Source organism: Otolemur garnettii, unplaced genomic scaffold, assembly GCF_000181295.1.
Source record: "Otolemur garnettii isolate 467f Iridium unplaced genomic scaffold, OtoGar3 scaffold00163, whole genome shotgun sequence".
Classification (NCBI taxonomy): domain Eukaryota; kingdom Metazoa; phylum Chordata; class Mammalia; order Primates; family Galagidae; genus Otolemur; species Otolemur garnettii.
Genome location: NW_003852558.1, coordinates 364,175 through 372,890, shown reverse-complemented (window position 1 = coordinate 372,890; position 8,716 = coordinate 364,175).

Sequence of the window (8,716 nt, the reverse complement as noted above, 5' to 3'; positions counted from 1 at the left end):
TGGGGCTGGAGGAATGAGGAACAGAATGAGGTCATGAGAGAGTATACAGGTGGCTTACAGAACTGTCAAATTTGTATGTGGTTGCACCAAAATTAACTGTAGCCTTATCTGGATACGTTGGGGAGGGAACAAAATCTTGACTCTGCTGTGGTTGGGAAATAACACATAGGAATCCTCTACCCAGGAAATGGAGTACTAAGCCCAGAGTTGATTGATTGGCAGGCAGTTAGTGATAGCAAATTTCCCTGCTTCTCCAGCGTCCTGGAGCTCTGTTCCTCACTCATTTCCCAGTCCTTGCCAATGTGCATTTCTTAGGACTTAGTCCTAGTCCTTGTGCTCTCATTCCTCCTCTCCCACTTCCAAGAGCACTTTCTTATTTATGCCATTTCATCTCACTCCCTGCTCCCTTGAGATACTCTTATCTTGATTTCTCTTCATTCCTTTGGGTACAGTATTTCTGTTTGGATTAATTTCACCCTTGGACCATTCCATTTAATAACCTATAAACATTCTATTAAGATCTTCAAATGTCTACTCCCTTGTAAATTTGCTTAGTCTTGTTCATTTGGGTGCCTTGTATAGCCCAAGAAGATTGTAAACTTTTTGAAAGTAGAGACTTAATGTTCTTAGGAAAATGTGGTATAGAATACTGGGCTCAGAGAAGAAGAGACAAAATATGGGAAATGCGCTTATTATTATTAATGAATAGAATGATGCCTCACCTTATTCAGGACTCGGGTATTTGGAAACCTCAAGTTTCTGGGTGCACAGCTCACGGACACAATAAGCTGACAAAAAGTACTGAGAAAGTCTGAGCAACTCGCGTAAGTGTCAGAGTACCCAAATGCTAACATTCATGGATGTTTCATGTGTGATGCCAAATCCAAATCCATTTCTGCTTTCTGTGCGTGGCAATCTAACAAGTGTGAGTGTTGGGTTCCCTTGGTGGGTTGGAAGCAACCAGTGGGTCAGTAAAAGTAATGTCAAAGCAAGAGGGAAAATAATGGGCATATACAAAGACCCAACATCTGAAGAAAGGACAGAAAAAAGCATAAGAGTATCAGAGTCAGACTTGAGATTTCAAAAGGACAATTTTTGGTCCCCTAATGTAGGGACAAATAGTCATTTTTTGTTGATTCTGGGCTATCATATAATTCAGAAAATAATTATTTTCAGGCTGAACATATTTCCAACCAAACTTAAAAGTAAATAAGTAGCTTTTAAAATAAAACCGGCTGAACATATTTCCAACAAAACTTAAAAGTAAATAAGTAGCTTTTAAAATAAAGCCAAAACATAGAATTTAGTTAGGGAAAAATCCTATCCAAAAGTTATTTACCTAATTAAGTCTTTAAGTATCAGGGCTGATAATGATGATGATCAGTCATCCAGAAATCAGCTCTCTAGGCTTACTTTGTCCTCCAAGGATTCTAGACAGCTGTAATTCTACTGTTTAATTATTAACTTAGTGTGAGCTTGATAAATATTGTTGTTGCCTAAATGACTAATGTAAAATAAACTCTCATTATATTCAGCTAGTAGAGCCTTTGGGGAAGAATGTGATATGTGAACATTTTTATTTATAATTGTGAAGGATCATAGGTGACATAGATAAAGGGAAACCCAGCGATGTACTTCACTTTGTAAATTTGTAAAACCTTTGAATTTTTCTTTTTATTCGTATGCTTCATGAAATGAATATGGCACCTCTGTAGGGTAAAGGAGGAAGCAGATTTTTGAATGTCTATACTGAATGACTGATGAATTTGCTGGTTTACTGAATAGCACCCATGCAGACCATATAGTTGAGTGTTAAGCTGTTGAATTATAAAGTTCGCGATTAATGATCATATACAGGATGCCTATCAGAGCATGTTTCTGGCAGTAAAGGAGCTCTTCCAGCTCAACTTGGCAGTGATTCTCCTTGCTAGGACCAACACCCAACATGACAGTAGGGAACTAGGCTGAGGCAGACACCAAGAAGACCTCAAACATGACGTAAGACCCAGAGAAGTCTTTCCCACCTAAGACATAGCTGGTGGCAGACACCCAGTTTGTGGTACTTTGTTATGGCCACTCTAGCAAATGAATATACCTTTTTTTTTTTTTGCAGTTCCTTAAAAAAGAATTAAAAACCATAGAACAGCAATGCATAGCATTTGTAAATATTGCATTTATATAATGGATGGATAGATAAAGAGGAATAAAAAGAAATAGGTAGAAACGTTGTAATTAATCCTAATTGTTTTATTTCTACTCATTTCTATTTTTCCATTCATCTATTGACCTAATCTCCATCCATAATGAATTACATAGAAAACTGTCTGTCAGTCTCATTCCTTGCCGTGGGATGATTCATTCTCAGCTGCTTCGGCTGTTGCTGTGGTATCTTCTGAGCACCATTAGAGACACTGGCATTCAACATTCTGTTGACAGGGAGTGCCGGACCAATTTGATTGTGTCTCTAATGGAGTGGCACTTTGGCCACACTCTTACTGGGGGTATCACGAGTCAGGCAGGATATTAAGCAACAATCTGAGCAACTACTATGTACAGGGCTCCATGTGAGGCATTTTGGGGGGAGGGCAATATATACTTTAATGATTAACTAGTGAGCTGGGCGTTAACAGTAATACAGGTATTATTTATTCATCTTTTTATTACTAATACCCTGGACAGAAGGAAGATCCTGGACTGCAAGGCCAAATTACAAGACTCTTCTGAGTTCATGATAGGTGCTATGTCTCCAGGATCTGGCAAAACCTAACCAACTACAGCACTGTCCTCCTTCTCATAAAGCAGTTCATTCTCTAGAAGTTCTTACTTCCTGGCAGGAGTGAAGCCCCATCACCTAGAAACATAATAGTCAATAATGTCAAAGATAACTGATATGGCTATATGTGGGTTATTATGATAGTTTTGAGATACACGAAAATCAAGGAACGTAAAACCCAAGTGGACGGAAACAAATGAAGCTCTCCCAGCAGCACCAATAAGCCAAGAAAGTTGAAACTTGCACTGGTGAATCAGAAAGGATGCTGTTGTCTGTGTTTCTTGGAAGTGAAATAATGGACCATAATGCACTGTCTCAAAACTTTCGTAGTGACCCATAATATAGTATATCACTTACATATATCTCTTTCTTTAATAGGATTTTATTTTTGTCATCATCTCTAAAAATGTATACTATTTACCTCTTTCATGTATCTTATGTATATTACGGAAGAATGTTTATATATGGACTTAGGAATACTTTGCTTTGAAATGGTCAATATATTTTTTCCCCACGTATTTGCCTATACTTCTTGCCTGTGACTTTCTGGGGGATGTTTTATGGAGCACTCTGCATACCATGGCCACTCTCTTGTGTTCACGAAGTCCACCCATAATGAAAGCTTCCCACACGTGCTTCTTTGACCTTACTGGAAAAAGGAACTCATCTCTTGTTCCAGGATGGTCCTCTGAAGATGGGCTTTTAAAAACAGCATCACTTAACTACAATTAGAAGTGGCTTCCTGACTTATACACCAATTAAACTACTTTAGGAAATAATTTTCTTTATTCATGGGATGGGAAGAGCTGCCAAATAGCAATCATGAAGGCAGTGTACAGATATGATTATGATTCTGATGGAAAAAAGATTATTAAATGTGAGTCCTTTCACTAGAAGCTGGTGTTTTATGATAAATGAGTTATATGGGAATGTTTTTAAACTGTTAGTAGTCCCTTTAATTAGCTGTGTCTATAAACAGTTTTATATAAACTCTGAATACATACATATTCTGTGGCACCTGTATGTGGTGGTTCTGCTTTCCTCACTAGGATTAATATAATTTACCATAGGCTTATAAATATATTTGAGATGGACATGGAGAGTCTTGTATAAACACAGTGACTATTGAGGCCTTGGCAAAAGGTAAATGACCATTTAAAAGACATTTTAAATCATGAAAATGAATAACGCTGGCTTGGAATATAATAAGTAAGATTTAAAAAATTCACCCTAACCTACTCTCTTCCCCCAATGGTATATTCTCTTCTCTTTTGAAAAGACTTCACCTCAATCCTTTAGTCTATAATATGTCTTCATCTATTACAAAAACCTTTTTATTCATCTAATGTGGATCCCAAGTTAAAGAAAAAGGCAAGTGGGCGGTGCCTGTGGCTCAAAGGAATAGGGCACCGGCCCCATATGCCAGAGGTGGTGGGTTCAAACCCGTCCCCGGCCAAAAAAACCCAAAAAACCAAAAACTGCAAAAAGAAAAAGGCAAGTGACACTAAGTGTTGGGAGCCCACGGAGAAATGGTAAGGACTGAGATTCTCTACAGCTACCTTTGCTCCAGGGACTTGTTACTGTATAGGAATTCTGGCCCAGATTTTAATGTCAAACATTTGCAAACACTTTATGGGTTGAATAAAATACTTTTGTGAGCTGAGTGTAGACTTCAGGTTGTGGTTTGTTAATGGTTTCTTAATCCTCAAATTAAGATCTGGCACTCATTCTGTATAATGTCAAAGGATTGTTTCTTGCTTTCAAGGCGGTTATAGTCACTGAATTAAATGTGGTAATTCTGGTAAACAGGATTCTACGGAAAGAGTCAAAGGAATCTTTATCAGCAGTCAGGGCTTAGGCAGGGACACAGATGGAGGCAATTGGTAGAAGAATTCTTTTGAGGGATAATCAACCTTATCTTTTTTTTTTTTTTTTGGCCAGGGCTGGGTTTGAACCACCACCTCTGGCATATGAGGCCAATGCCCTACTCCTTTGAACCACAGGCGCTGCCCCAATCAGCCTTATCTTGAATGATGATATCCTAGGAAGAAGATGATACCCTAGGCAGATATGGTACAGAAGCCCAGGGCATGTAGGCCTATGAACAAGGAAGCAAGACTATGGTTCTCCATGCCTGGGGTCCAGGAGAGGAAGATGAAAGCTGTGGCTGAGAGAAGCCAGAGTGTGAAGGACACTGATAGACTAATTGCATGGAATTGGAGTTGAGATGAAAGATTTAAAATGTTGCAGTTTTCCCCAGGAATGGATTAACAAACCATGGTATATGTATACTATGGAATACTATGCAACCATAAGATGGAGATGTTATCTATCTTTAAATACAAAATGTTAATACAAAACACATAATTAAATACAATTAGTACAAAACATAAAAAAATACAATTAATCTTTTGTCTTAATCTGGATGCAGTTGCAATTCTTCACAAGAATGGAAAAGCAAATATCCAATGCATTCAATATCAATATGAAGCCAGTGCATGATCTAATACATACCCACAAAAGAGAAAAACTCAATTCAGTTCACGTTGGGGGGAGGAGGAATGAGGGCAGTGAGAGAGGAGAAGAGGGGAGGGTGTTGGTGTGCTCCCACTTAACGGACACAGCGGAAGGGTATTGGCACACCTTTTGGGTGTAGGACACAACTACAAGAGGGACTTTACTAACATATGCAAACATTGAAACCTAGTTGTTTGTACCCTCACATTAACCTGAAACAAAATAAAATAAAATTATTTTTAATAAAATTATTAAAATGTTGCCATTTTTAATTATGTATATTTCATTCAAGGTCAAAAGAATGATTCTCTTTGTGAAATTTCATGAACTAACAAGCTGGTTGACATGTGTTTCCTAAAATGTGATATAAAAGACAAATTTTGATTTTTTTTTATTATCACAGTTGTGGTGATCACTTTTTTTTATAGTTTAATCAGGTTGTTACCAGCATATAATGAGCTTTACATTTGATTGACATTATAAACTTTACAATTTGATTGTAAAGGGAAACTGTCATCTCAATCAAAATAAAAACATAGCATTTCCCACCAAAGTATCCTAATGCCTCTTTGTGACCACTCTCTCCTATTTCTTGGCAACCATTGATGTGTTTTCAGCTATTATAGATTATATGTACAAAGAAAGTTATTCCAATGGATCGTATAAGTACTATTTGTTATCTAACTTGCTTCTTTCAACTTGCATAATCATTTTGTGATTTATTCATGTTGCTGTGAGCATGAATAGCCAGTTGTTTCATGGCCTCACTGATACTTGATATGGTTACTCTTTTTAAATTTTATCTGTACTGATGAATGTAGTTATATATAATTGTGTATTTATATTGCATTTCACTAATAACTAATCATGTTGAACATATTTTCCCATGCCTATCTACTAGCTACATATCTGTTCAAGTCATTTATTGATCTTTAATGGAATTTTTGTCTCCATGTTGTGTTGTAAGAGTTCATTATATACTCTCATTGTAACTTGTCTGTCAGAGGTCTGTTTCACAAATACTTCTGCTGCTTTGTGCCCTGCCTCTTCATTTTTGAAATATCTTTTGAATAGCAAAACTTGTCAAACTGTAGGTCACTGAGATTTTCTCTTGTGTTTTATTCTAAAATGTTTACTGTTTTTGCTACAATATTTTTGTCTGTATTTCACTTTGAATTAATTTTTGTATATAGTGTGAGATAATGACTAAGGTCTTTTATTCAGGTTGTTGATTTTTCTTTTTTGTTTTGTATATTCAATTTTTCCAATACTATTTGTTAAAAATATTTTTCTCTCTAAATTGAATTGTTTTGGTAACTTTGTAAAAAATTAATTGACCATGTATGAGGTGATATGTTTCTAAACTCTCCATTCTGTGCTATTTTTCTATTTACCTATCTTCGTGTGAATGAGACACTATATTATTATTGTGTCTTCATAGTAAGCCCCAAGGCCACATAATACAAGTTCTCCAACTTTGTTATTGTTTTCAAAGTTGTTTTGGCTATTTGATACTCTTAGCATTTTACATAAAACTTAAGAAAAGCCTACTGATTTCTATTAAATAAAACTTTCTGGGATTTTACTGAGACTGCATGAAATGTATAGGTAAAGTTTTAGCAATTTTAAAATTAAACTATTGATTGTCCTGATTCATGAACATGGTTTACCTCTCCATTTGGTTAGCGTTCTAATTTCTCTCAGAAATGCTTTGTCAGTTTTAGTATAGGTCTTATACATCTTTGATCACTTATCCATCATACTTTATATTTTTAAGCTATTATAATAACATAGCTGTTTCTATAAATAATATTTTATTGGATCACAGCCATGTCCACTCATTTATGTATTAGTTATGGCTACCTTTCCACAATGGCAGAGTTAGATAGTTGTAACAGAAATTGTATGGCTTGCAAAGCCTAAAATGTTATTGTCTAACCATGTACAGAAACTTTCATTAAGCTTTATTGAAAAGTTACTTTGAGGAAATTTTAAAAGAATTATGTTTTAGGGCAGTGCCTGTGGCTCAAAGGAGTAGGGCACTGGCCCCATATGCCAGAGGTGGTAGGTTCAAACCCAGCCCTGGCCAAAAACTGCAAAAAAAAAAAAAAAATTGTATTTTATAATTTCTATATGTTTAACCTTCTGGGGTTTTCCCTTCCCTCCTACACATGAAGGTTTCTATCTAGAATCAATTTTATTATCTGATTAATTTTAACATTTTTTGTAGTGCAGTCCACTAATGACGAAATCTCTTGATTTTATTTTTCTTAACACATCTTTATTTCTGCTCTATTTTTAAAGAATGTTTTTACTAAATATAGAATGCTAAGTTGATAGTTTTTTTAAAGCACTCTAAGGAAACCATTCCATTGTGTTATAGCTTTTAATATTTATGGCAAGAATTCAATAGTAGTTTTTATAGATGTTCACATGAATATAATTTGTCCTGTTTCCCCTCTTGCTGGCTGCTCTTATCCATTTTTGTTATGTTTTCTTAATTTTTGACAATGCTATCCCTCTGTTTAGTTTTATTGTTTAATGTTCACTGAATTTCTTGCACCTAAGAACTGAATGTTTTTCATTGCTTTTGGAAAACCGATGCCAATTTTCTCTTCAAATATTTCAATTACCCCATTTTCTTCTCTATTCTCTCTTTTTGACACTCCCATAATATATACACACACACACACACACATATATATATATATATATCAGACTGCTTGGAATTATCCTATAAACTTCTGATGCTCTATTCTGCTTCAAAAAATACATATTTTTTTTCATGCTTTGGTTTGGATAATTTTTGTTGACTTGGTTTACTAATTCACTAAGTCTTTCTTTTGTTGTATTGGTTTTTGTCTGCCCAATGAGAAATTGAGCTAAGTTGGGATTGGCTTGCAGTTTTAGTTAATTTCACTTCACCTGTAATTACATATATCTTGAGGGTAGTTTTCAGGCTTCTTCCTCAGTAGAATTTTGTAAATATTAGGGAAAAAAGGACATATCTCTACTTTCTGTCTCACCTTTGTCATAACCACCACCTGGAAAGCTATGCAGAAAAATTCTCATTAAAGGGAATTGTTGGATGGGAGGGTTACCTTTGAGTCTAGGCTCCCTCCAACTTCAAGTCCAGCCTTTCAATCACTACGTAACTATAGAAAGTTTGGTTTTATTTCTCCTTACTCTTTCTAAATTGTTAAGGACAGACTTCTCTTTAGCCTACCCTTCCCTATAGACTTGAGATTTCTCTCAGTGATGGAAGCAGCCACCAGTCTGTGCTTGCTTAGGATTGGGTCTCCTCTTCCTGAAATTTAGTTCACTTAGTCTCCTCTATATCTGGAACTCTTAAATAGTTCACAGATAAATTTTTAAAACACATTTATCTAGAATTTTATCATTGTTGGTATGTATTGAAGTTATATA